This window comes from Telopea speciosissima, chromosome 1 (genome assembly GCF_018873765.1).
Source record: "Telopea speciosissima isolate NSW1024214 ecotype Mountain lineage chromosome 1, Tspe_v1, whole genome shotgun sequence".
Classification (NCBI taxonomy): domain Eukaryota; kingdom Viridiplantae; phylum Streptophyta; class Magnoliopsida; order Proteales; family Proteaceae; genus Telopea; species Telopea speciosissima.
The window spans coordinates 74032887-74059563 of record NC_057916.1 but is presented as its reverse complement, the minus strand read 5'-3'; the positions used below and the strand labels follow the sequence as shown (position 1 = coordinate 74059563).

The following is a 26677-nucleotide window of genomic DNA, read 5'->3' as shown; positions in this document are numbered from 1 at the left end:
CTTGGTGACCCAGTTGTGGATTTGCTATGTGGGTGGAAAGAACCTGTTGAGATTGAAAGGCAAAGTGTAGAACTCCTCATTTCTGTTATCACCTCTAAATGTTCTGAACTTGACCCAACAAGGCATCCCTCGGTCCTTCTTTGACTTCTCCACTTCCAATGTGTTGTCAAGGAACACAGCAACAATCAATCCCACAGTTGGTGGTGATGAGAAGATAGTATTCAAGAATGCATTAAACAATTTAAACTCAACTGTGGAACGCTTACTTAAAAAGTACCCAAAGAACTGCAGGTTATCACACTCTCATATTGAGTGTTTAGGCAAGCAAGAGGGCCTGGGAAGAAGGGTTGGAGATCAGAAGCTTATGGAACATAGAGGGGTGCCCAAGGTTTCAGGATACAGATAGTGCTTATATGATTCATGGTAGCTTTAAGATGGTAATATTAATCAAATATATTGATTGGTAGATAAAATCTCAACCAAGTCCCTGTTCCAAAATCCCAACTGAACAAAATCTACAAAAAACCCCAAAACCTAGGGTTTGCAACATCACAAGATTCCAAGTTCAGACAGCAATAACGATAGAGAAAGTGAGAGAATTGATATGGCATTTCACCACTTACCTGCAACGATTCTCTTCCAAGCACTCCGAATTGCTACCTCCTGTGCAAACTCTTCGTCGAGTCCTCTAAATAGGTTTGTAGAAAATCAAACAAAATCAGTAAGTTCATGCGTGAGAGAGAGAGACGCAGAGAGGTCTACCATTACCGTTTGAAGATCGGAGTCATCCCCGGCGATTTTTGGAAGCTTGGTGAAGAAAACCTTAGGATGGAGGCGATGTCAAACAAAGAAATGGCGTTAGGTTTTCCTTTCTTATGTTTGAAGTGGCAAATGACAATAAGGCCCCTCATAACTTAAAAACGCACCGTGTTTCTCCGCTTTTTCCCATGATTGATTCTTAAATGTGAGAAACACCAAATTGGTGTTTCTCACGTGGGGCTCAAAAGTGTGCCCAGTGTTTGCTCTGTTGCATAAAAAAAATAAAAAAAAACAAAAAAAACAAAACAAACAGTGATGCCATACAATTTTTAGGTCGTTTCTGTTTCAAAAAATATAAAAGACACCAGAATCGATTTTTTGAAACGTCACTGATATGTCACGAAACGATGGCCAATAAGAAGCTGACACGTACATCAGGAACGAGCTGAGAGTGTGTTGGACGAGCATGAGCCGTCCTCATCCAAAAGAATGGGATCCAGGCGCGCACTGAGCCTCAGGGCACGTTCATGCGAAGCTAAGCATCGTCCAGTGACGAAAGCTCGTAGGTCGACCCTTCCTTAGAGCGCGACCAGACCAAAACCTGACCAACTTGTGGAAGGTGGGAGCGACCTTATAAGGACGATCCGAACTCTACACTCCACTAAAAGAGAACACGCCACGAAACCCCGTGGCCCGAGATTAACGCCCCTACGTTGCCTAATAAAGTGCAAGGGGATCAAGGGATCAACACTATCCCTAGAATTACTCTTAAAATCTCTCACTCTATGCCTAGGACTCTATATTCCTAATAGGGCACGATTCTACCCACCATGCCTCACTCATCACCTATAAATGATTGGGTAAATTCTCTCCACGATCATCTAAATTCAATTTTTTTATCTGTTGCAAAGAGTTTTGATTTAGGCATCGGAGTGGACCAACCGGTATAGCCCGGCCCTCTCTTGCTAATTCTGTATTGCAGGAACAGGTCGCTCCGGCACAGTTCTTGATGCAACAGTTACCATACATAACCCTTAATTGATGAAATCGTTTCCTACACGGTAATTAATATGACGTGGGAACCCTTTCATTATGTGCGTCCTCTTCGAGGGTAGAATCAAGATTCTATGGTGTCTTGCTTTTACATATTAGGGATGAAATCTTGGGCCGGGCCAGCCTGAGATCAGGATTCAGGACAGTACGAACCTTATTTTTGTCAGGTTAGGGCTGGCCCTGGGCCATAGATTTTGGACATATGTTGGGCAGGATTATTTGGGCTACATTTAGGGTCGGGCCCAAACCCAACTATATAAGATTCATATAAACCAGAAAATGGATCTGGGCCCGACCCAATATAGATGATTAACTTGATAATTCTATCCAAAAAATAAAGAAGTTTTAACTTGGTAAGGAAAAAAAAAAAGCACTTATGGTGTCATTTCCATAAGAAAATCTAATCCCATCACAAAAAGTGAAGAATTAATTTTCTTCATGCGTTTACCAAAAGCATAATTAAAATTTTAAATTTTTTTTTTTTTGGGTAAGAAAAAATTTTCAAATATCCAGATCATACGAATTGTGATCAAAGTCTGAACCTTTCCTTAAAGACATAGTACTGTTACTGATACAACATAAAATCACCTCACTAGTCAGAAGCTGTCACGTGGTCAAGCCGAGGTCACCCCAAGAACCAAGCAGAGTTGAATCGGAAATCGGGCCGACCCGATCTTCGTCAGGTCGCATGGCCGGGCCGAGCACTCGGCCAAACCCGCGACACATCACCCAAGTCAGCCTTAAAACTCCGGCCGAGCATACATAGGGCGGCCTAGGCCGAGGTGACTGCCGAGGCTAACCTCCCATGCTGACCTCACTGGCCGACCTTCGAGGCCGAGCCCTCCACCAAAGTCCTCATAACGGCCCGCTGAGAATCGCGGAGCCACGTCTTGAGAATCACGGGATAAGGATCGAACCACAATCCCAACGCGATACAAAATCACGCCAAGTATGGACTCTTACTTTAATAAGAGTTGGACCCCAAAAATAACTCTCCACTTCGCTCTACGCAAGAAAGCTTTCTAAGAGAAGAACTCTTACCATACTAGGACTCTCCCAACTGCCTCACCTCACTCTATAAATACTCAGGTATGGAGCTCAAACGCTCATCTCACTTTTTACTAAGCTGTTACGTTGTTGCACTGGAGACCTGATTTGAGCGTCGGAGATTCCTAGGCCGGAGCCACACCGGCTCTCTTGCGTTCACTCTGTTTTTTGCAGGCTCATCCGTGGGCGAACCGGACGACGCAGTTTTTCACACGCAACAGTTACTAATTTTCATTAGTAAGCATAACCATCCTTAAACATAATCTCATCAAATACTAATGAGGGGGGGGGGGAGCTGATCTACGAGCACCCTTGCTTTTTTTATCGTAGATCAGTTAGGACGTGAATTCAGCAAGCACTTGAACGAAGTAAAGCGGATTTACAAGCACCGTTTTGTTAACGCGCACGCTGTAATTTTTCAACGCTTGACTCTCTTCGGGAGAGCATTTTCTATAGATGAGACCAGGAAGTTAACACGTGGCTAATTTAAGGGGAGGACTTCCCATCAAATTTTATGTTTGATTAGTGAAGACCTCATATGATGCAAAACGGCATAAGGTGGACTGTCATGAAAACTAGGCAAACAATATGAAAAATAGACCCAACCCAACCCAAACAAGTAAAGGAAAGTCATTGAAAAGTGAAAATAAAGTTTCATGAAATTACATGAAGGGAAGTAATTTTCTGTTTGGGAGTGTGGCCTACGCGACAGCACTCTCATTGAAAATCATTGGCTTATTGAGCCTTGGAGAGGTTAGGGCTTTTAGTCGATTTTGATTTTGGACGCCAAGGAAAAATGGAGCCATGGAGGGTTTAAACGGACTCGTAATCGGTCTGTCCAGTCGGGTGTCCAACGAGCAAGGACCGTACATCGGGAATGACCGATTATTAAACATGTTGGGCTTAAGCCCGACACGTTTAATAATCGGGCCGAGCTTTAACAAGTCAGGCTCATTCATGCCTGCCGGGCTGGGCCTGGAATTGACACCCCTAGTTCATCTTTCTCCCACCACAACCATCACGAGGAAATCCCTTCAAAATCGTTGTGGTTATTGTGGAAAAAATTGAAGGAAAGTTTATATTGGATGTTAACCATAAAGAAACTTTGGGGCCAAATTCTAGGATTAAGAAGAGAAAATCTCCTCTCCACTAGTATGTAACCTTGTAATCGAACTCTTATGTAATCATTAACTCCCACCTCCTATTGTATAGGTTGAAAACACTCATTGTCATGGGTTCACATCTCCATGGGTGAAGAGAAATTAGGTCCCAAGCATAATGAGAGTGTGCCTAAGGGCATCAACATGGATGAGATTTTTTATTTTATATGAACAATATGGTAATTTAGTGCGTTCATATGTCTAGACGCAGACTCCACCTGACCGGATAGCATTTTTTTCCCATAATTTTTATACGAGGGTTTTATGAGCAAATAACAGCGAAGAGTAAATCAATAAAGTGTGACAAAATGGTTTCATACATAAGAGGGTAGCGCGTACTTTTCATGTGTGGAAAATAGACTGAGAAAGGTGCTAACATACCCTTCCCTAATGGTTCGGACAACTTTTTCCAAATTTTAAGGGTAAGAGGGCCAACCAAATAAAAGCTAAACTAATTTTGATATTACCACCTTGTCTTAATGTTGTCTTATTGTGTAAAAAATACAGGATAATCCTAACCCCGCCTTAACCCGTCGTGAGCCCGATCATTGTTTCTCTCTTGTAGTGTAAATGGCAAAATAACTAAGACTGAAACTTGACAAGTGAGCAGAATTGGAGGCCATGCCAAGCCCTGCTCCCAATCCCATACAAAGTTGAGCTTAAATTTTCTTTTATAAACTCGAAAACACATGTGCTGTGTCATCTATCATTTATAGATATTGGATACCCTAAGCAATGGTATTTGTAATCTGGTTGATCTAGAAAAGGATGAATTATCAAACAAACTTGAAGCATAATTAATGTTTTTCCATTAACAAATCCTTAATACTGAGTCTTTCAGGTTGCAGTACTAATCCAACCTAAAAGAAATATAATACTTATTAACAAATACAAAAAGATTGAATTACATTTCCTCCTTTATCCATCCAAAAATATTAAATCTCCCACAGAATTTCTACTTGGAAAGTGAAAAGATAAAGAACAGAAGAAAGAACTCATCTCTTCCTTATTAGTTATATTTCAATTACTACCATAACAAGAAAGAAAGAAAGAAAGAAAGAAGCCCTTTTCTTCTGATCACCTTCTCCTTCAAGCTTCAACATGAAAGCTCATGTCTTGAATGGTGATTGGAGTCAAAATCATGGATATGAGAGAATTTCTTCTGGAGCTCAATCATCAAGGCTTGGTTCTCTTGATGAAGAAGAAGAGCTTTCTCCCTCAGCTTCTCATTCTCTTGTATGATACTTTGGTTCTCCATGTATAGCTTCAAGTTCTTCATTGCCATTTCTGTACCCACCACCCCTGCTTTTGCTTCTACCGACCTTCTCCTCCTGCTCTTAAATATCATTAATTAGTACATAACCATTGAAATCTAATATGGAAACAGAATCAAGAATGAAACCCATGAATCACAAGAGCTCAGAGACAAGGAAGAACCTGTTTAATCGGCGAATTCGAATCTTGCATCTCTTTGTAGATTGGCACATTCTGAAATTTTATTTTTCCTTAAATTCTTAAGTTGAAGATATAAAAGGAATAAGTGAACAAGTGGATATTAATGGAGAAAGAGAGAGAGAGATTACAAGAGGGTTTATGGTGAAGGTGCAGATATAAATAATGGATGAGAAGTTAAGAGATGATCAAGCAATTGAGAAGGTAAAGACTATGGAGTCAGAAGCAGAGGAGGGAGGGAGGGAGGGATAAGATATATATAATAAAGTGTTTGAATCAATCTTGGTGCGTTTGAAGTGTATGTATATGGGAACTGAGAAACCTTCTTTGTTTGCAATGATGGCACGAGGTATCATCATTACTTCTTACACCTTCAGCTTCCCCTTCTTTCTTCCTATCTCCATTCATGACTTATATCACCTCTCTCTCTCTCTCTCTCTCTCCATATACTGCCACAGTAGTAGTATACACTGGCGTTTTTGGTTATATACCCTGCTTTGCAGGTAAGAGTTTACTTTTGAGACTTCTTCCCTTGTTAATTTGAAAGTGGCCCACGAGATGTTGGAAGGAAAGAAAAAGGTTAGTTTTGATCTATTATTCAATTAAACTGTGTGGATTACTGTCTCAAACAAGAGTTTAGACAAGGGGTTTTTTGGGTTTTAGACCCGGAGAAAGCCCTTCTTTTCATGGATGCTTTTCCGCAATTTTTTGGCAAGTCAACAACCATTAGGATGTAATTACGGAAAAGAGTGTTTTTATGTTTGGGTTTTACACTCTTACCCAGTTCAAAAAGAAGAACAAAAAAGAGGTGAAACGGTTTCATGTTAGGTACTTGTATAAAAGTGTAGAACTCATTCTTAAAAACTAGCCGTTAAACAGAGAATGTTCAAGTATTTCTGTATTTATAGGTCTTCACATCAAACTACTTACATCTGATATGAGATTATTACCTCAGCACCTTGCATGGTACCTTAAAAAAAGAAGAGGAAACAAAAGGTCCACTTTGGGCCACGTTCCAACACATCCAACACTTATATGGAATCACGTAAACAAAGATTATTTCAACCGTATTGAGTATCTTATGTGCTACCCACTTGTTGATTTTGCTTATGGTAATTATTAAAACTTAGAGAAGCCAAGAGAGTCAATGTGGTTAGGTTTCTCCTTTTGGTCCTTTTCTTCATGTAATCAAGTAGGGGAAGCCATGGTCATTTACGTGGAAAGTGGAAATGTGAAACACTGAAACTCCGCGATTAGGCATTTTTGGCTTCATCTTCTACATTCATCGGAATCCTCAACATCATCACCATCTTCACCCTTTCCCCCCCTACTGCCCACTACTACTCCTCCTCCTCCTCCTCCTCCCACACCCACACCTATACGACCCTGAGGCTCAACTCCTCCACCTCTCTTTCTGCCCCCCTCCATTAAAAGAGTGATAGTGATGGTGATGATGATAGCGCATACCATGATCGATGATGGTTTCTGTCAATCAATCTCTTTCACTTTCAAAAAAATTTGGGTTGGCCGGCTCTTAGCCTCCAGGGACCCACCACATATACTTACTCTTCACCAAGGTTCTAAATCCCGGTTTCGACCAGATTGAAATTGAGATTTCCCAGGTTTCGATCCAACCTGATCGAATCTGTTATTTTTATGGCCAAACTTAAATTGTCATGGACTGATTGAAACTACCAAAATTGATTGAAACTATTAAAACATGTCAATACTCAGGTATTTTTTTTTGTCAAAACTAGTGACGAAGCCAAAAGAGACCTAAAATGACTATTGAAGAAATGGTTAAAAAGGATATACATGTGGTAGAACTCGAACAAAGACCCGTGTAGCCGACCCCTTGTAGGGGTTGTTCCTAAGATGCTGCTTTGACTACTACTTTGACTGATCCATGTAACCAACCCCATTTAGTTGGGATAAGGTTATGGTTGTTGTTATTGTTGCTAGTGAAAACTACTGAAATATCCGAAATATGATCAAAACTGATTGAAACCAGTATCGATGTTCAGTTTCGTCTTAGTTTCTATTGAGATATCTCGGTTGAAAAGTTTCGACCGAGATCACACTGAATCAATTACTGTCTTTTTACTAGATCTCTGTATGAAATACTCCTCTCTCTCTCTCAAAAGAAACACTCGTGGGGTATTCCATAGGAAGGGTGGGCTGTTCACTTTCATTCTTACTTCAGCTTCACCTTTTTGTCCAATCTCTCATTATATTAAGTTTGAAAACAGGGATATAGAAGTCAAATGTTACTTAGAGGTGTCCATTTTATTGAGTACCCTTTGCTCTGTATTTCTTCTTTCTCTGCCTTGGATGATGGAATGAAGAAGAAGAAGAAGAAGAAAACCATGATGATCCCTTGTCTGGATGGACTCCCACCTCCTAAATCATACCCTTTTGAACATGAAAGGGTGAGCCATTTGCGGAGGGAGGACTAGGACCACTCACCATTCCCCCCAATCCATTTCTAGCTTTCTTCTTCTCAACTTCTCCTCCTTACTACTTAATGAGGGAGGTGGGGGACGAAACTTGCTAGTCAACCCAGAAATGAATTACCATTCCTTCCTTCCTTCCTCCAGTGTTACAAGTGCCTTGGTTTTTTTTGGGTTTTTGTACACCTGACATAGCTCACATGAATGAACCATGATGATGCTGATGAAGACTATTCATACACCCATTCTCATGTGGTCCACTTCATCTCTCTCTCTCTCTCTCTCCCACCCAATTGGTCCCATGTCTTTCCTTAGCAATCAATTGCCCTGAAGATTTGTCAACAAACCCATCATCAGAATCACTAATTTCAAGGATAGGCTATTTTACACCTTTGTACAAGAAGCTTCTATTGGCTTGGCCCCTCTTGAACCAGATTTTAAACAAGATTAAACCCAATTAATAATGATGGAAATTGGACTCCCTACATCTATAATTATGTAAAGAGCTCAAGGGTTTTAGCTCCTGATCGTCCAATCAAAATGAAAGCTGGTGGATATACGATGTTAGATGGCACATCCATTGCGGACCCAAAACCTACTAAGTCATAGACATCTTCAAGAATCTACGCAGGAAGCACAGTTACAGGAAAAGAAAAAAAAAAAAAAAACTCCATTTAAATCCATCCAATAGGGTTTTGCTGATGGAAAAAAGAGTTGGCTTGTTCAAGAGATCACAGATGCAGGCAGTTGTACTCCAGCAATCATCAGCACATATCACAATTTATGACGATGGAATTACAATCTATTCTATCAGTTCTAGTTATGTCTTCAATTCTAGCTCTTCTGGCCATCAGATGAAATTATGGTTCCAATTGGTCCTGGCCGATTCTGATCCAGGATCGATGAAGATTCGGTAAGAATCTGCCCAAATAAGCCCTAGCGGGCCTAACCCTAGTTTTTGGAAGGAGATCGGCCGAGCCAAATCGGCCAATATGATCCTGATTTTTTGAAATCATAGTGTCCAACACACTCTCCAAGCACATATCAAGTTAGGTAATGCAGCCCATTTGGACAATAGCTCATGAACCCAGTTAGAGTCTATCAAGGGATCCCTGGATAATCGGTGTACCTTTGGGAATTACCAGGGGGAGGCTACTACTAAATAAGAAATTAAGCATGGATGAGGACTCAAGAGCACTTCACACTATGATGAATACCTGTGCATAGAATACGTCAAAATTCTCAGACAGCCTTAACCAAAAGGAACAAAAGTGATTCACATGCAAAATCTGTTAAATGGTCAGAAAGTCTAAATAGGCTGGCAGCATCACATGATGATTAACACAGCCTTGAATAAATATAAAATAACAACTGGTGGGCTGATTGTCAATTTACCAGGTTGAAAAAGTCACTGCTCCTACCGTGTGATTTCATATTTTACAATACAGAACAGCTCCTACCTGCTGGCATTGACCATTCACCCCATCCAACTTCAAGTCGAAGACATTAATTTCCTTCGACTCTAAGCATTGTGAAACATTCCACAATTTGATATATTGAGCCATGGCCATGAATCAGAATCTACAGCTTGCTTTACTATAGATATTATTAACACAAGATTTCTCTACCAAGCAGTAACATTCGATACGCCATTTCCGATCACCAATAAGAAAGCTTCAACTTTACCTCCACCATTTCCTACTTCCTGCACCAGTGTAACCACCATTACAAATAATGGTGTCGTAACTGTGAGAAACAAGAACAATAATAGTTCACCTTGCAAAGTAGACACATGAACAAGAATAATAATAGTTCACCTTGCAGAGTGACCGAAAGGAAATGGTTAAAGATTTGTCAGGCCATAAAGAAAAAACCCCCATGATAATATGTATTATCGGGTCCCTAAACTTCATTCACTAGACTTGTATAATCGAAATGCTGCAATGCACATTGTGAAGTTATCAACAACAGTCAGTGCTGCTTGCAGGGCCACCAGCACCTGAAATTAGTGGAGCATTGCCAAGTTAGTTCATATATCATCCATTGCAAAAAGCATGGGCATGGATGGCAGACTGGCATACAACAAAACTTCCCTATTGGAATAGCTTCAGTACAATTCAACTATGGTGGTCACAAATTCAGTAAAAGATGTGAATTGTAAAAAAAATCATGTAAGGATACAAACATGTTCAAGAGAATTTTAATTACAATTTGGGACAAAAATATACTATATTTTACAAATAGATATAGGTATCCAGGTATAAGTAATTTATGTCTATTATATCGTATTTCTGCAGCTGTATTTTCGAAAAACTGTATATATCATTGCAATTCTTATGTTTGTCATACTTTCGGTTGTCTATGATGCTTGAATTTTTCAGCCAGGTGCCATGATGCAGTTGCTCTAGCCTGGCTAGACAAACATGACCCGTTTTCTCCTTCGAAGTCGCAAAGCCCTCCTCCTTCCTTGCATTGCGACACTCCTCTTTCGCAGCTCACAGCTGCTTCCTCAAGTTTTCCTTCTCTGGTTCAAAAGAGTAAAGGACTCCTAGTAGAAGACGGTATCCCTCCCCACAATTCCCCTTTTGTCCTTTTTTTCTTGTTTACCCAAATTACCCTCTATTTTATCCCTATTTTGTTTTATCTTTTTTTTTTTTAAAACTTTATTTTCAAGTTTATCCTTACCCTTTTAATTTAATTCCTTTCTAATCCTCTCCCCCATCAAACTACTTAGGTGCCCTTTAAGATTTCCCTTATTTGCAATTCTGCCCACCATCCATATAAACCTCTGTTTATCTAGTGTTTTGCCATTTAGCTTTCGTCTTCAAGTGTTCTCTTGCTATAGTGGGCCTATAGTGATTCTGAATAGGGTTTCTGAACCCCGGGATCGACCCCAATTTGGAGATTCTATCCATATCTTAATCGTGGTGGCCAATAGTGAGATTCTCGAACAGCAGAATTCCTATAAAGGTGAGACCGATCTAAAAATTGACATCCTCACTGAACATGTTGATATCCTCACCACAACTATCAGATCCCTCCATACTATGATGACATTCATGCAAACTTCTATTGACTGACCGGTGGCTCCTGATAAAGGAAAGAGTCCCAAGCAATCTGGGGATTCTTCCAACTCCATCCCACAGGATCCGTCTCATGGTACGCCATAGCATACACCACCACCACCACCAAATGGAGTTGGTTGATATGATGATCCTATTTATGTAGCTAAAAGATGCGCAAAGTTGGACGTCCTCGACTATGGAGATAACAACCCAGAATAGTTCCTTGACTGGGTTCGCAGTTTGGAGACATTTTTCAAGTAGTAAGGGTTAACTAAGGCCAAAAAGATCTTATTTGCAGAGGCTGAGCTAATGGGCACAGCTCGAGTCTAGTGGATCAAGCAACAACAACAGAATCAGACTCGAGCCATTGGGTTAATCACTACTTGGGCTTAGACGAGTGAAGCCCTGAACCGAAGATTCTTGTCTACCAACTACAAGCAACATATGCACCACAGATTTGATAGTTAAGAATGAAAACATGATAGTTGAGGAGTATGTTTCTAGATTCTACTATTTCGCCACTCGATCTGATTTTGAGTGGGATGAGAAGGTCTTGGCGGCACAGTTCCGTAACGGCTTGCATCCACAGATTAGTGCCACTTGCAACCAGTAGACTACATATGTGGAGGATGCAGTTCAGGTGGCATATCAGGTTGAGGAAAGTCTGAGGAGGCCATACTCTCGGAGGACTTTGGCGGACCCACCCGCCCACAACAGTTTTCTTCTCAAAAGAAATCGGTTTTGGTTACCACAGGCCAATGGTTCTTTTATGGAACCTACACGACCGGTTCGTCCTTACTCCCCACCTTGGCGAGGTTCAGACAGACCTTACTCTCCACCTCAGCGTGCATATGACAAGACTTTGGTCATGCGGAAGGAAGCTATTCAATGTTTCATGTGCAAGGGGTATGGACATATGTCTGCTCAGTGCTTTAACCGGTTGGTAGCTTCCATTGACAAGGACAAATTCATACCATTTGCACCGGAAGAACGGACGACATTGACAACAAATTTGGAGGCCGAGTGTGAGCATGGGCCTTATGTGGTCGATGATAGTGATAGTAAAAGCGAGCGTCAGTAGTGCTATGTTATTCATCCTCTCTTGACTACACAAAAGGTTCCTGACGAGGAAGATTGGCCTCATAACAATATCTTTCAGACCAGGGTGCGATGCAATAACTTGTGTAATATGGTGATTGACCTTGGCAGTTGCACCAACGTCGTCACTGAAGATGTTGTTCGCAAGTTGGGCTTGAAGACGAAGCCTCATCTAAATCCCTACAAGGTTGCGTGGGTGAACATCACAAATCTCAAAAATAATGAAAGGTAAGTGATCATGTATTCCATTGATGGACTGGTAGCCATACACTTCACATGTTTCTAGCGATTCAGACGGCATTCTTGGACCTCATCCAAACTCAACAGAGTCGAGTTCTTTTCAAAGGAGGCGAGTTGATGCAGTTGCTCTAGCCTGGCTAGACAAACATGACTCACTTTGGATGCCCAAACCAAGAACCGGTCCAACCCCAGTTTTTTGGTCCAACAAGAGTTGGAAGTAGTTTAGTTATTCTTTGAGTCTTTTATTTGTTTTGATTTGAATACGTAGGATATAAATAAAGTTATTTTTCAGTTTTATAGTCTAGCTAAACTTCCAAACAACCGATTCATCCAAAAAAAAATCTTCCAGACAACCTCATTAAATGCATTTATTCTAGTCTGGTGAGGTGCCACCCCTCTTTTCCCACCCCATTCACTTTCAAAGTCCTACCAAATTGGTAGGACTTTGGCACTATTCATGGAAAATTTAATCTCGAGTCTTATCTCTCTCTTTTAATTTCCTTTCTTTCCCATGGAATCCCCCCATGTCCATTTCCTCTCTCCCACCAAATCCCACCCCACTACAAAATTCATATCCATTATTTCCTTTCCTTGTCAACCCAACCTACAACATGTGGGACCCACCCCTTTTTATCCGTCAAACAAACAGGGCCTTAGAGTTTTACATCTTTAAATATGGGCATTGCTTGTAACCGATGGACAGAGAATTGAACAGAAAAGTGTTGGGTTTTGCTCTGCGTGATTTCTTCTTGTTGATGTATACACTGATGCTGCCTATTCCTAACAGTTTGAGCTTTTAGGTGAAACGGTAGCGAATATAGTATCAGAGCCGGGAGGTCAAGTGTTCCAACTCCTGGGAAGTACAAGGACCATGGGATCTTGGCCGGCACGTGCGGGGGAGTGTTGATGTATACATTGACGCTGCCCATCCCTAACAGTTCGAGCTTTTAGGTGAAACGGTAGCGAACAAACTCCCCCTGCAACTCTAAGTTCCCATCTCAGAATGCTTCTCTTCTCTAACCAGCCATCCACCATCCCACTTGCATCAGATTGACATCCACTTCAACACAAAAAGGGTGGGATGTGGAAGAGGGGAAAAAAGGTTAGCCATCTAGAGTGGTATCTGATCTTACGAAGGATCATAGATGTACCTTATTCATTGCTGGATATTTAATTTGCTTATCATTTCCTGGATGCAACTTGCAAAAGGTAATGAATCTTAAATATAATCTTAAATATGAAAGGCATTGCAATACAAACAATCAAATTTACATTTCTTTTAAGAGAAGAAAATGATAAAGAAATGTTTACTGTAGCATGAACTATTCAAGTTACAAGAATTTGAACACTACGGGCAATAACACAATGCAAGTCCTACTTTTACAGGATCCCAGGAGGGTTTCAATTGGAGAAGGTCCTAGCCTTGATCATTTTCGCACAAAGTAGCTTCTCACAGACTCATTACCACTGTCTTCATGCTGACAGCCCTCGGTTTTTAGCATTGCGCCAAGCGAGCCACTTAAGCATTTAAAAAATGGTTCATGCAAAACTCTAGGCATTTCCTTGAACAAAGTAAGGATGAGCTGGTTACCTCAAGGGACTCAGAGTTATAGAAGAAATGCCATGTGCATGCACAAAATGCTCAGCCAAGCAGGGGTACCTATGTCATAAAACATTACATGAGGGTAAAGCTCCAAAAAGAAATAACTAACACTTACAAGTTACAGCATCTTCCATTTCTTTCCTTTATCCCGTTATTTATAACCTTTGACAATTATTAATATTATCACCGCTTTGATACATATCATAACTTTACTTCCTCCCCCACCCCCCCGTTATGATGTAAAGGGAAGAAAGAGATATATCTACAGAGAGAAATCTCTGTGGGCTGCTATGCGGCAGCTGAGCTGGCACGAGAACCTTGTAGACCTATTATTCATGTTAGACTCTGGCCACGAGGCAAGTTTCAACCCAAATATAGAATTCTATACAAAGAAATAAAGGTTCTAAACAAGGGAAAAACAATGTAACAAAGTTACATTTAGCCCATTACCATATTACAACCTTCTGCCACATGGCCAGACAGGTGGGTCCATGTAATAAGAGGAAACTGTGGCCATCTTAATGGTCAAATTTTATCTTCAGACATGTATGAGAAGTGCCTCAAAAATGAGTTCAAAGTGAGAAAAGGTTCCAAAAATGCCACTAGATTCCATTACCATGAATTGGTAATATTATGCTTTTTCCCATAGACCACATGGCAAAAAATTGTAATTTGGTGATGGGCCAAATGTAACCAAACTTTGTGATGTAGATCACAGGTCCATGTGTAGCCGCAAAAGCAAGCCCCAAAACCAGCCCAGTGTAGTTGTGGGATTCAACTGCTGTGGGAGGCAGCCTGGTCTGATGATGTGGCAAATTTTTGTTGGTTCAATGGAGCATCACATAAGGCAACCCCAGTCCTGATAGAAGCATGAAGAAGAGAAGGAGATAATTTAGGATTATGTTCTTTATTTATCTACCCAGCTTTGGTGGGCCCAAGATGTATGGAGTACTTTGAATCCAAGAAGGTTGCTGCTGTTAGAATATATGGGCCAGAATATCGTAGGGGGATTCTGGTCCTTTTTCCCACTTTATCTCCCACTTTCTCCCTCTTTATTTTCTGTTTTTATTATTCTGTAATTTGCCTTTTATTTCTGTATTTTTCCCCTGGTCGATCTCTATTAGAATAGACAAGGGGAGCACTCCTAGTTTGACTAGGAGTGTGCATTCCTAGTTGTTTCTATTTCTATTATTAGCACTCCTACTTTGATTAGGAGTTGTACTCTTTTACTTGATACGGCTTCTCAGATTTGGGCAGCATGTAAGGAGACATATAGGCAGCTTGGTAATGATGCTCAGGTTTATGAGCTTCGCAAGAAGGTTCTTCATACTACTCAAGGGGACCTAACTGTGTCTAAATATTATGCCACTCTCCGCAGCCTCTGGCAACAATTGGACCATTTTTCAGATTATCACCCTGATACCGCTGCCAACATAGTTGCATATAAGAAGCATGTTGACAAGATTCGGGTTTATGACTTCTTGGTTGGGTTGAATGTTGAATATGACCAGATACGTGTTCAGGTGTTGGGCCATTCACCTTTTCCCACACTTGAACAATCCTATGCCCTAGTCTCTTCAGAAGAAAACCGCAGGGCTGCTATGTTACATCCTCCTGTTTCGGACAGATCGGCTCTCCAGACTGCTGCCCCGGCTACTGCTGCCCCTATTGGTACGTTATCTGTTGGTAGTTCTACTTCCAGTCCTATTACATGTGACCACTGTCACAAGCCTTATCACACCAAGGACAAATGCTGGAAGCTTCATGGGAAACCGGCCGACTTTGAAGCCAAGCGGGCTGCCAAGGAAAAACCTAAGAGCAAGGCACATCAATCTGAATCTGTTGCTACAGCCCCAGCTACGGACATTGGTCTATCCCAGGACGATCTATAGGCTTTCCTGCGTGTACTAAGGTCTTCTGCTGCTGTGGCCTCTACTACTTCCGCTGCTACTGCCAATTCCTCGGCTCCTTCAGGTTCTTATTTTGCCCGGTCAGGTATCCCTTTTGGTGGTCATTGTGCTTCTGTAGCTTCCCATCCCTGGATAATTGATTCCGAAGCTACGGATCACATGACTGGCTCTTCTAGCTTATTTTATAGATACTCTCCCACTTCTGGGAAAGACAAGGTCAAAGTGGTGGTTGATGGTTCCCTTTCCTCTATCTCTGGAAAAGGGATCATCAACTGCACTTCAAATCTCCCTTTGTCTTCTGTTTTACATATCCCTAGTTTTACTACTAACCTCATTTCCATTAGTAGTATTACTCGTGATCTTAACTGCAAGGTAACTTTTTTTCCTTCCCATTGTGTTTTTCAGGATCTGGCATCTGGGAAGGCGATTGGATTGGGTAAAGTTCACGGTGGGTTGTATCTGCTTGATGATGGTCATCTCTCTCCACCGGTAACTTCTCCACTACATCAGAACTCCTTGGTCTCTTCTGAACTTTGCCAATGGCACTCTAGATTAGGTCACCCTCCATTAGGAATTTTAGCACATTTATTTCCTTCTTTAGTCACCAAATGTAATAAGGATAACTTTTTTTGTGAGGCTTGTGTTCTGGCCAAACAGACACATGCAACTTTTTCTTTATCAAATAAAAGGAGTTCTTCTTGTTTTAATTTGGTGCATTCGGATGTTTGGGGACCTAGTCGTAAGACCTCTATTTCTGGCCACCGTTAGTTTGTCTCATTTATTGATTATCATTCTCGTAATACTTGGATTTATCTTCTTCAGTCTAAAAACCAAGTTTTTTCTTGCTTTCAACATTTTCATAAAATGATCCAGACCCAATTCCAGGCCACTCTTAAGGTTTTACGGAGTGATAATGGCACTGAATATAAAGAATCCCAATTTCAACAGTACCTTGCTGATCATGGGATTATACATCAGACTAGTTGTGTTGATACCCCAGCCCAAAATGGTGTGGCTAAAAGAAAGAATCGCCACTTGTTGGAAGTGGCCAGAGTTTTAATGTTTGCTCGCCATGTTCCATCCCAATATTAGGGTGATGCTGTTCTAACTGCAGCTTACCTTATTAATAGGTTACCTTCACGGGTTCTGGATTCCCATAGCCTCGCTGACCTTTTACTTGGTGATTCCCCTTTTGTGGTCCCTCCCAAGGTCTTTGGTTGTGTCTGTTATGCTAGGGATACTCATTCCCCTGGAAAACTTGAACCCTGAGGGTTGAGGTGTATTTTTTTGGGTTATTCTCCAACCCAGAAAGATTACAAGTGTTACCACCCTCCTACCCGCCGTACTATGGTCAGTATGGATGTGGTTTTCTATGAAACCCTTTCTTATTATTCTTCCCCGCCTCTTCAGGGGGAGCACTCTAGTGAAGATGTGGTTCATCCTCTTGGGTTTCCGTTCCCAACATCACCTATAGCCACCAACCAGCCTCCCATAACTGCTGTCCAGCCTCCCGAGGCTGCTGTCCAGCCTCCCGAGGTTGCTGTCCAGCCTCCCATGGCTGCTGCCCAGCCTCCAGTGGCTGCTGTCCAGCCTCCCAAGGCTGCTGTCCCTTCACCTGGGGGGATTCCAATACAAGGGGAGACCTTGGAAATAGGTGGTGGTAATGTTCCTACTCAGGGGGAGCTGACTCCAGTACAAAGGACCATTCGTAACTTTCAGAGGACCATTGACAATTCCACCATTCTCACTTATAACCGGAGATGTTCTAACAGAGGGCAGAATCAGTCTACTGCAGCACCGATACCCATCCAGTTGCCGCCTCAGGATCCAGATCCTCCTCCTGGTGAGCCCTCCTCTTCTGATCTACCCATCGCACATCGCAAAGGTACCAGGACCTGCACTTTACATCCTATTTCCCGTTTTGTTTCTTATAGTTCTCTTTCTCCTTCTTTTCGTACTTTTGTTTCCTCCCTTTCTTCTGTTTCCATTCCTAAAAATTGGCAGGAAGCATCTACAGATGGGAAGTGGAAGGCAGCAATGTTGGAAGAAATGAGAGCATTGAACAAAAACAATATGTGGGATCTTGTAGCTCTTCCTCCAGGGAAAAAACCAGTGGGTTGTAAATGGGTGTTTATGGTCAAGCAGAAGGCAGATGGTACAGTGGATCGGTACAAGGCACGTCTAGTTGCTAAAGGCTTCACTCAGACATATGGCATTGACTACCAGGAGACTTTCGCACCAGTAGCAGAACTCAATACTGTCAGGGTATTGCTATCCTGTGCTATGAACCTTGGATGGGATCTTCAGCAGTTGGATGTGAAAAATGCCTTCCTCTATGGTGAACTGAGAAAAGGTATATATGGACATTCCTCCAGGTTTTTCAAGTCCTGCTACCAAAGGTAAGGTTTATCAACTGAAGCGTGCACTCTATGGCTTGAAGCAGTCACCAAGAGCTTGGTTCGGTAGATTTACAAGGCTATGCTTTCAGTGGGCTACCAGCAAAGCAATGCTGATCATACCTTGTTCATCAAACGTATGGGTGATAGGGTTACTCTCCTCATAGTCTATGTTGATGATATTGTAGTGACCGGCAATGATGGTAATGAGATAAAAAGGTTGAAGCTGTTTCTTGGCCGTGAGTTTGAAATTAAGGATCTGGGGACTCTAAAATATTTTCTAGGGATAGAGGTTGCTCGCTCTTCAAAGGGCATATTTCTGTCTCAGAGAAAGTATGTCCTGAATCTACTATCTGAAACTGGGTTGCTAGGGTGTCATCCTTCAGACACTCCCATAGAAGCTACGATAAGATTCAAGGAGAAAGAAGGCACACCAGTTGACAAAGGTCGTTATCAGCGGTTGGTCGGCAAACTTATCTACCTATCTCACACTCGGCCAGACATTGTCATTGCAGTTAGTATGGTTAGCCAGTTTATGCATGACCCTTATTCTTCTCATATGGAGGTGGTTCTTCGTATCTTACGATACTTGAAGTCTGCTCCGGGACAAGGAATTCTTTTATCTTCCAATGGTCATCTGAAGGTTGAAGCATACATTGATGCAGATTGGGCTGGTTCATGTGATCGAAAGTCCATCCCTGGATATTGCTCTTTTGTAGGAAGTAACTTCGTCACTGGCGTAGTAAGAAACAGAATGTGGTGGCTAGGTCCAGTGCTGAGGCTGAATTCCGTGCGATGGCGCATGGCATCTGTGAATTGTTGTGGCTTAAAGGGTTGTTGCAAGATATTGGGGTTGCTGTCCAACTTCCAATGATGTTATATTGTGACAATAAGGCTGCCATAAGCATCGCTCATAATCTTGTCCAACATGATCGTACAAAACATGTGGAGGTAGACCGACATTTCATCAAGGAGAAACTTGAAGCTGGACTAATCTGTGTTCCCTATGTGAAGTCTACTGATCAACTGGCTGATGTGTTTACAAAGGGTCTGAGTGGCAAAGTGTTTCGTCCTTTTCTAGCCAAGTTGGGCATGTGCGACATCTTTGCACCAACTTGAGGGGTAGTGTTAGAATATATGGGCCAGAATACCGTAGGGGTATTCTGGTCCTTTTCCCACTTTATCTCCCACTTTCTCCCTCTTTATTTTCTGTTTTTATTATTCTGTAATTTGCCTTTTATTTCTGTATTTTTCCCTTTGTCGATCTCTATTAGAATAGACAAGGGGAGCACTCCTTGTTTGACTAGGAGTGTGCATTCCTAGTTGTTTCTATTTCTGTTATTAGCACTCCTACTTTGATTAGGAGTTGTACTTAGGGCTACAACAGGGTTGGGTTGGGCCGGGCTTTATAGAACCCTAGCCCAACCCTAAGTCCCCTTAGCTGGGCTCAAGCCGACCTGACCCTGACTCAAGGCCAGAAAAATCCAACCCTGACCCGCCCTCAGGGTCGGGCCGGACCGACCCTAATTGGCCCTGATCATGGGGAGGGGAAAAGAAATGCATGGGTTGGAATGGGCTGGGAAGAACCTATTAATTTTACATAAAATAACAATATAATAAATTATATTATAACGCTTATTATCTTCATATATAGTATATTATATAAAAAAATGTGGGTGACATTTAAAGTTCATAATGTATAAATTATATCAATATATATTTTATAGTATAACTTAAATCAGGGTCGGGCCGGGCCAGGCCAAGCTTAGCTCGAGGCCTCAACCCTAACCCGACCCGACCCTAACTCAGGGCCAGAAGTTTCTAGCCCTGACCCGCCCTCAGGGCCAAATATCTCAGCCCAGACCCTGTTAGGGCTCAGGGCGGGTTCGGGCCGACAGGGCCAAACTTGCACCCCTAGTTGTACTCTTTGATTCTATTACTATAAATAAAGGGCTAAGTGATAGGATTAATCACTTAAGCATTAATCAACTAGTTATTCTCTCAACAGCTGCCTTGCGTGAAGTTTTAGAAGTTTATTATTTTAGTTATTTTCTTTTTCCATGTAATGATTAATAGGCTAGTTTCCAATGAGGAATAGGAGTTTTATTTGATTTGGATTTGTAATGGGTAGTTTCTATTTTTAGGATTTTTCATTTGTTAGTTAATTAGATTTCTATTAGGATTTTATTTTATCTCTAGAAGACTTTGATGTAATCGATTTGAAGTTTATAAATAAAGAAAAAAAAGGCAGAAAATACCCAAGTCAAGTCGAGTCGAGTTTGAGAAAAAAAGAATGAGCTTGATTGAAGCCATTAATGGTTGTGAGAGGCTCAATACAAATTATCCTTCTTCTATCCTACCTTCTATTTTTTTTATTTTTTATTTTTATATTTTCATTGTATGATCTGCTACAAGTTTTCATTAGTTGTTGCCCAGTTTTTGAAGACCAAATCAGCATTAAACTTAGTTCAAGAAGATCCTGTCGGGGGCTAGGTCCTTCGTGATCCAGCTTTTACATTGCTTTGTTACAAATTGACATGATTTTTCCCATGTAGGGCATGATTTAGGAGGTAATATTATGTGTTTTCCCATTGAGAAAAAGTTGGTTACAGCAATAATTTTGGGAACAATTGGACCATTGAAAAATAAAGGGAAACAGAATAAACATGGGGGTAATATGGTTGAGATGAACCGCAAAATTGACACATGTTTGATCTAGACCATAATCAATCTATCCAAAAGGAAAAATAACTGATGCAAACCTGACGGGGTAAGCAAGCCAAGATCGAATCTGGAAGAGAATACGGGTAGGTGTTGGACAGCTTGGGTCAAATTTGGATTAGTTCTGATCCTGTTGTGTTGGTGTTTGAATGATGAAGGTTGTAATGGTGCACAAATGGTGATGGATGATGAATGCTGAATGCTGAAATAGTAAGATAACTTTGGCAAGCTAGAGTCCCACTAGTTGCCCAGCCATAGGAGTCCCACCTAGGCCCGCTGTAGGAATCTCACCTAAGTCCTCTTGAGTCACACAAGAAAATATTCAGATAGTTTGCTGTAAAAGTTCGTTGGGTGGCTTTGAGAGCAGCCAATGGTTTGCATTATAAAAGAGAGGGGGGGGGGGGGGGGAGGCTTAAAAAGCCAAAGCCTTGAGTACATCAAGTAGCATTATAGTAGACTCTTAGAATTCCAAAGCCCCTTTGGAATTCCCCATAAATAGATAACAAATCCTAGACATAGAAATCTGCCACCAAAACATAGAAAACTGTTCCCAAGAAAGTCGAAGTGAAAAGACCAAAGCTAAATTAAAACTTAGCACTAGACTCTTTGACTACTACTTAGAAGACTGAAACGACTAATTAATATTACCTAGGAAAATAAACCCACTACATTAATCAACCTAGGAATGAAAATAAGCTACTACTAAGCCTAATCCTGTATGCCTTCCTCGTACCCACATTTTAGGCCCATTAAAGTGACTCATTACAAAGAAAACACATGGAATCAAAGGCCTAAAGCATACATAACCTAAGGCTTATTTCCAATAAAATATGCCCATTATGTGACTTATTAGCATCAATAACCAAACCAGATATCCACATGGCAGAAAACCACAGGCTGTGGACACTGGACAGAAGCCATATACATACCCTCTCCCCCCCCCCTTTGTAGGCTTCGCATTGTTCATGGTTCGTCAGGTTTTTATTTCATAAACTTTTGACTTGTCAAAAAAGGGGGGGGGGGAAGAACCATCCTGTTATAGTTACAGAAACACGCTTAGTAATGTGTTCAAAAGTTCAAGTATTCTATAAGAAGTTTATATCAAAGAAAACAGATCAAAAAAAATAACCCTAAGAATCAAACCCTGAAAAGAGATAATCCTATTACCACCCTCTAAAAAACCCTCCACCTTTAAGGTGAAGATTATAAATCTGTCACACCCAGCTTGTTAAAGAGATGTGAATAAAAGCTCTGCAACCTCCATGACGAAGATGTCTCACTATGTGTACTTGATGCAGATAAAACAAGGAAATGGGCTTACTTTAGTGGAAATAAGCCTTCTCTGGTCCAATGGGTTTTTAGGTCACTTTAATGGGACTAAAATAGGGGTAGGAGGAATGAATACGAGATTTATTAAATACTTAAGTCGTGGGGTCTAGTTAGAGTCCTATTACTTTATTTTTAATTGTTATTAAAGTATTTTAGTCGGATGGATTAGGTCTCTATGAGTCCATCCTTCTTTCAAGTTGTTTTCTTCATTATTTTATAATATTCTAGTCAGTTAAGACCACCACCAAGGTAAGCTATTGTAGGAGGAGTTTTAGGCTTAGTCTGAGTTGGTTTTTGATTCTTTTATATAAGGTTGTAAGGGGCCTCACCCCTACACATGAATTTGATTAATGAAAGTTGGTTTTTTGCCTTGGGTTTCGTGGTGATTCAGAATGCTCCTAGCCGTTGTAATTCAGTAGGATCCGTATTCCCTAGTGGTGATTACAAGGTTAGGGTACTGGTGGTGACTCCTGGTCATATCTTTTTAATCGTTTATTTATTTCTTTTCTTCCCACAATGACATTAGTTGTTCATTACAGATGCTACCTTTCAAAATCTGCAAATAACTTTCAAAATATTTGTCCTTTTAGAGTTGTGTTGTGTTGGAAGAACATATAAAAAAATCCTGATAATTGAAACAGCACTTTGACTGTAATTCAACCTAGATCTAATCCCAAAAAATATGAGCAGAAGCTCTCATGTACCATTGTGTGAACTCTGTCCTCAGACTAACTTGGAGCCATGTAAATTCAGCTTCAAATCTGTAGATTCAGAACATAGTTGTCACGTTGTTACGGCGATCCAAGTCGGTGGAGGGGTGTTATGTCGATATATCGGCATGTCGCCCGCCATGGCATTGCCATGGCGATCATATCGACCATGTTTTATCTTTTATTTTTTCTATTTTTAATGTCATTTAGTATGCTATAATATATACCCTATAACATCAAAAATTAACATGAAAGTGTACTACTAATCTACTATGGTTTAGTTCATGAAAGCGTAATATCCATTAGTGTATATGAAATCATGGATTATCAAATAATTGATAGCAATAGTCTTGCTGATAATAAAGTTGAAAAATCATGAGTTGAGATATGATTCATATGAAAGTGACTACAAAAGTAACAAAACAAAAAAACAATTACAAGAACGTAATTTATATTGAGTGAATAAAGCTAATAAACAACCCATCTAAATAAAAAAAAAATTTGCCGATGAAAATATGTGATTGTATAATAGTCAATAGTGTATTAATGTTTTCTGTTTGATTTTTTTTTAATTTCTTTTATGTTAAGGAAAAAAATAAAAAATGGTTAAAAAAAAAAATTATTGTTCAAAAATTAAGTTTTATAATTTGAAAGAACCATGCCGCCCGATATGGCCATATGTCATGGTATGGCGTCCATGGTGGCGCCATGGCGATGACATGGAGGCCATATCGGTCGATATTCTTACATCATCCATATCGGTGGTCGATATGCCCACTTCTCCAGCGATATAACGCCTTGGCGCCGCCATGATAACTATGATTCAGAAGGCTGATAAATTACTACCTGAGGTAGCAACAACACAGAGTATCTTGAATCATGCCGGTCGCAAAGCAGTAATTGTAGCATCTGGATGAACTGGAAGAATCCGTGGCTGATGACCATATTTATCCCAATATGGCTCCACAACAAAGCTAGTGGCTACTTTGCCCAGACAAATTGCACTTCTCATAGACATCCCAACTTGACCTCAATCATCGGTACTATGTTTTGAAAACAATACTCAGACAAATTTGAGAATTCCAGATACATGTTTCCAATTAGCTTCACCATTATAATTTGAAAGAACTAGAAGTCTCAGAAGAAATAGTTTAGCATCTTTATATATTCCTTTTTTTTTTTGGTAGACAGCATCTTTATATTGTTGGTAACTCAAAAGTGATGTCTTCTCTTTCAACTCGTATTAAGGATTTTAAAGTGGAGGATAATTTTGTTCATTCATTCCGCTAATGGATTTTACTTTGCTGGTGTAAATTAAGCTCTGTTTGGTGGTTCATCTCAAGGTGATTGATGTCTCTACATATTAAATACCTATATCGGTATATTCATGAGTTTTTAGTTTGTCATAGGATACAACTAAATTAAGCAATAAATTCAACCAGAACAATCTTGCTTTGATTTTACTTTCCCTGTTCTCTTTTCTATTTTCTTTTTAATAAATTTCTATATTCTTCTACCATTACTAGTCTAAGAAAATACGAGAAATCAAATAGAAGGCACAAAATCATGCTACTTCAGGGTATCCAGAATGCTTTTTGATATATCAATACCATACAATAGATTAAGATGTAGATGAAGAAAAACTAGCCAAACAGATTTCAATTAGTGCCTCACGAATGAAAAGTTGGGGAATGGGAATACCAAGAAAAGGTATTGTGTTTGGCCGTAAAGGACCACAAGTTCAACACTACTTTTCTGCCTTAGAATTGATGGGCATGACCAATCTGGAATGGAGGAATACCAAAAGTAAATTTCATTTACTGAAGAGCTATTTATACAAGAACAGGAATGGGGATCAGCCTGGGTATGTATCAAAGAATGAGATACAATTTGACCCCCCAAACTAGTTTGTGAGGAGAATTGGCTAAAATGTGTCCAACCCCCTTGGGGGTGGAGGGGTGGTAGGTGGACAGGGTCACTAATAATCACTATTCCTTTCACGATTGGATTCAAGTGCCTGTGATACACGTCCATTTTTCATATTCATATCTCATACCCATAATCAGGTCTGGTTGTGCCAACATATGTACTCTAATGGTACACAGAGTGTCTAGGTAACAGAGCTCAAGAGAGAAATGGGTTATTAGATGCTTATCAGATCTTTGGGAGGGAAATACTGACTTCAGTTCAGTTTCTACTGGCTGGTTTATCTATGGATTTAGCCTTGTTATGGTGAACCATGTGCATCTTTTTTTATTTTTTTTTGGTGTGTTATTGTTTTGCTATATATTTTCCCATATTTGCTTGTATTTGCTTCACACTCATTGGGGTTGAGGACACTAAACTGGATTGAATGCCATTGGGTGTTTGACTTTGGCAACTATATTTGTTGTTGCCAGCTTGTTGCGAGAGCCTAGCAGCTACATGATGGCTGGCAACTAAAATTAAGCACATGAAGCAGCAAAATGCAGTAAGAGCCAGAAGGAACAATACAGAACTAAACAGTTATTGACACAGTAAGGCCAAATCAGCCGCCCGTACGTGACATAAACATGGATAGAACTCATGAATACTGACGTAATTACAGATCTTTTCCGTCAACTAATTAAATGGAATGACTAGAGATTGATCAACATCTCAAATTTCAGAGGGAGAACTTCAAGTAACAATCGAGTTATGTGTCAAAAAGCAAACTGAGAAAACCTAAAACATTAAACGTAGAAATGCAGGATGTGTATGTCTAACTTACCATACCCCAAGAAAGCCCCTTCCAAGATTCATTCCCAGATTTCTCTCCATATTGCCACACCAGAACCATTGCTGTTATCCTGATTAAGAGGGAACATAAGAAATAGTGAGGACAAATTTAAATACGAAAAAGAATAATCCAATACAGCACAGAAGCAACAAGGTCATTAAAAAACTATAGAGGATTTCCTCAGTCTCACCATTCGACGATGCTGGAGACATGAATAGCCCAGGTAGGTAGAGAGAGCGCATTATCAGGTTCACTGAGCCGCAACGTGCTACCCCACAAAGGGAATTCAGCAGCAGAAGCAGATCCACCAAGGGTGAATAAAGAGAATACCAAAATCTATTAAAAGCTTTGGATTAGGGGCATTCATAGCTATTTGATGCATCATAGCTGACAATAACTTTCAAGTTATAAAAAATAATACACAGATATAAGGTGCCGAACATTGAAAGACAAGGATAGCCAGCAAGTGGATACATCTATACAGTTACCATAATAAAGACAAGGACCCACCAGGAAATGAAGTTCAGAAGAAATGAAACAAGAAAAATGTTCAGTACGAGTTGCTGTTTTACATAACGATTGCATATGCCTAAACAGGCAAATTTTCATACATGAATCATCATACTGTTGCTCTTAAGATAAGAAAATTACTCCAGTAAAAGGTATTACTTTATCAAAATCAATTGTCTTCCAGTATAACAGACAGATTTAGATGGTATGTGTCAATGTTCCCTGCATAAATCATATGTGAACTAACCCAAGAATTTTGGTATAGAGTATTCCTGAAATTCAGGAAATCTACAACCACAAGCTATTAAAACTCCTAAAAATGTGCAAAACAAGACACTAACTAATAGAATATCTTCACACTACTATTACTATTAAGGTAAACTACCATCAATATGACACTTAAAACAAAGACTTAA

General features: G+C 40.4%; 1 protein-coding gene and 1 pseudogene across 1 annotated transcript in view; both read right to left on the bottom strand.

Moving 5' to 3' along the window:
• The window catches only part of LOC122648964 (kinesin-like protein KIN-UB), a 101818-nt gene that overhangs the window by 69294 nt on the left and 5847 nt on the right, over window positions 1-26677 (bottom strand). The gene's annotated exons all lie outside the window — the stretch shown is intronic.
• Window positions 9577-26066, bottom strand: LOC122671159 (annotated as a pseudogene).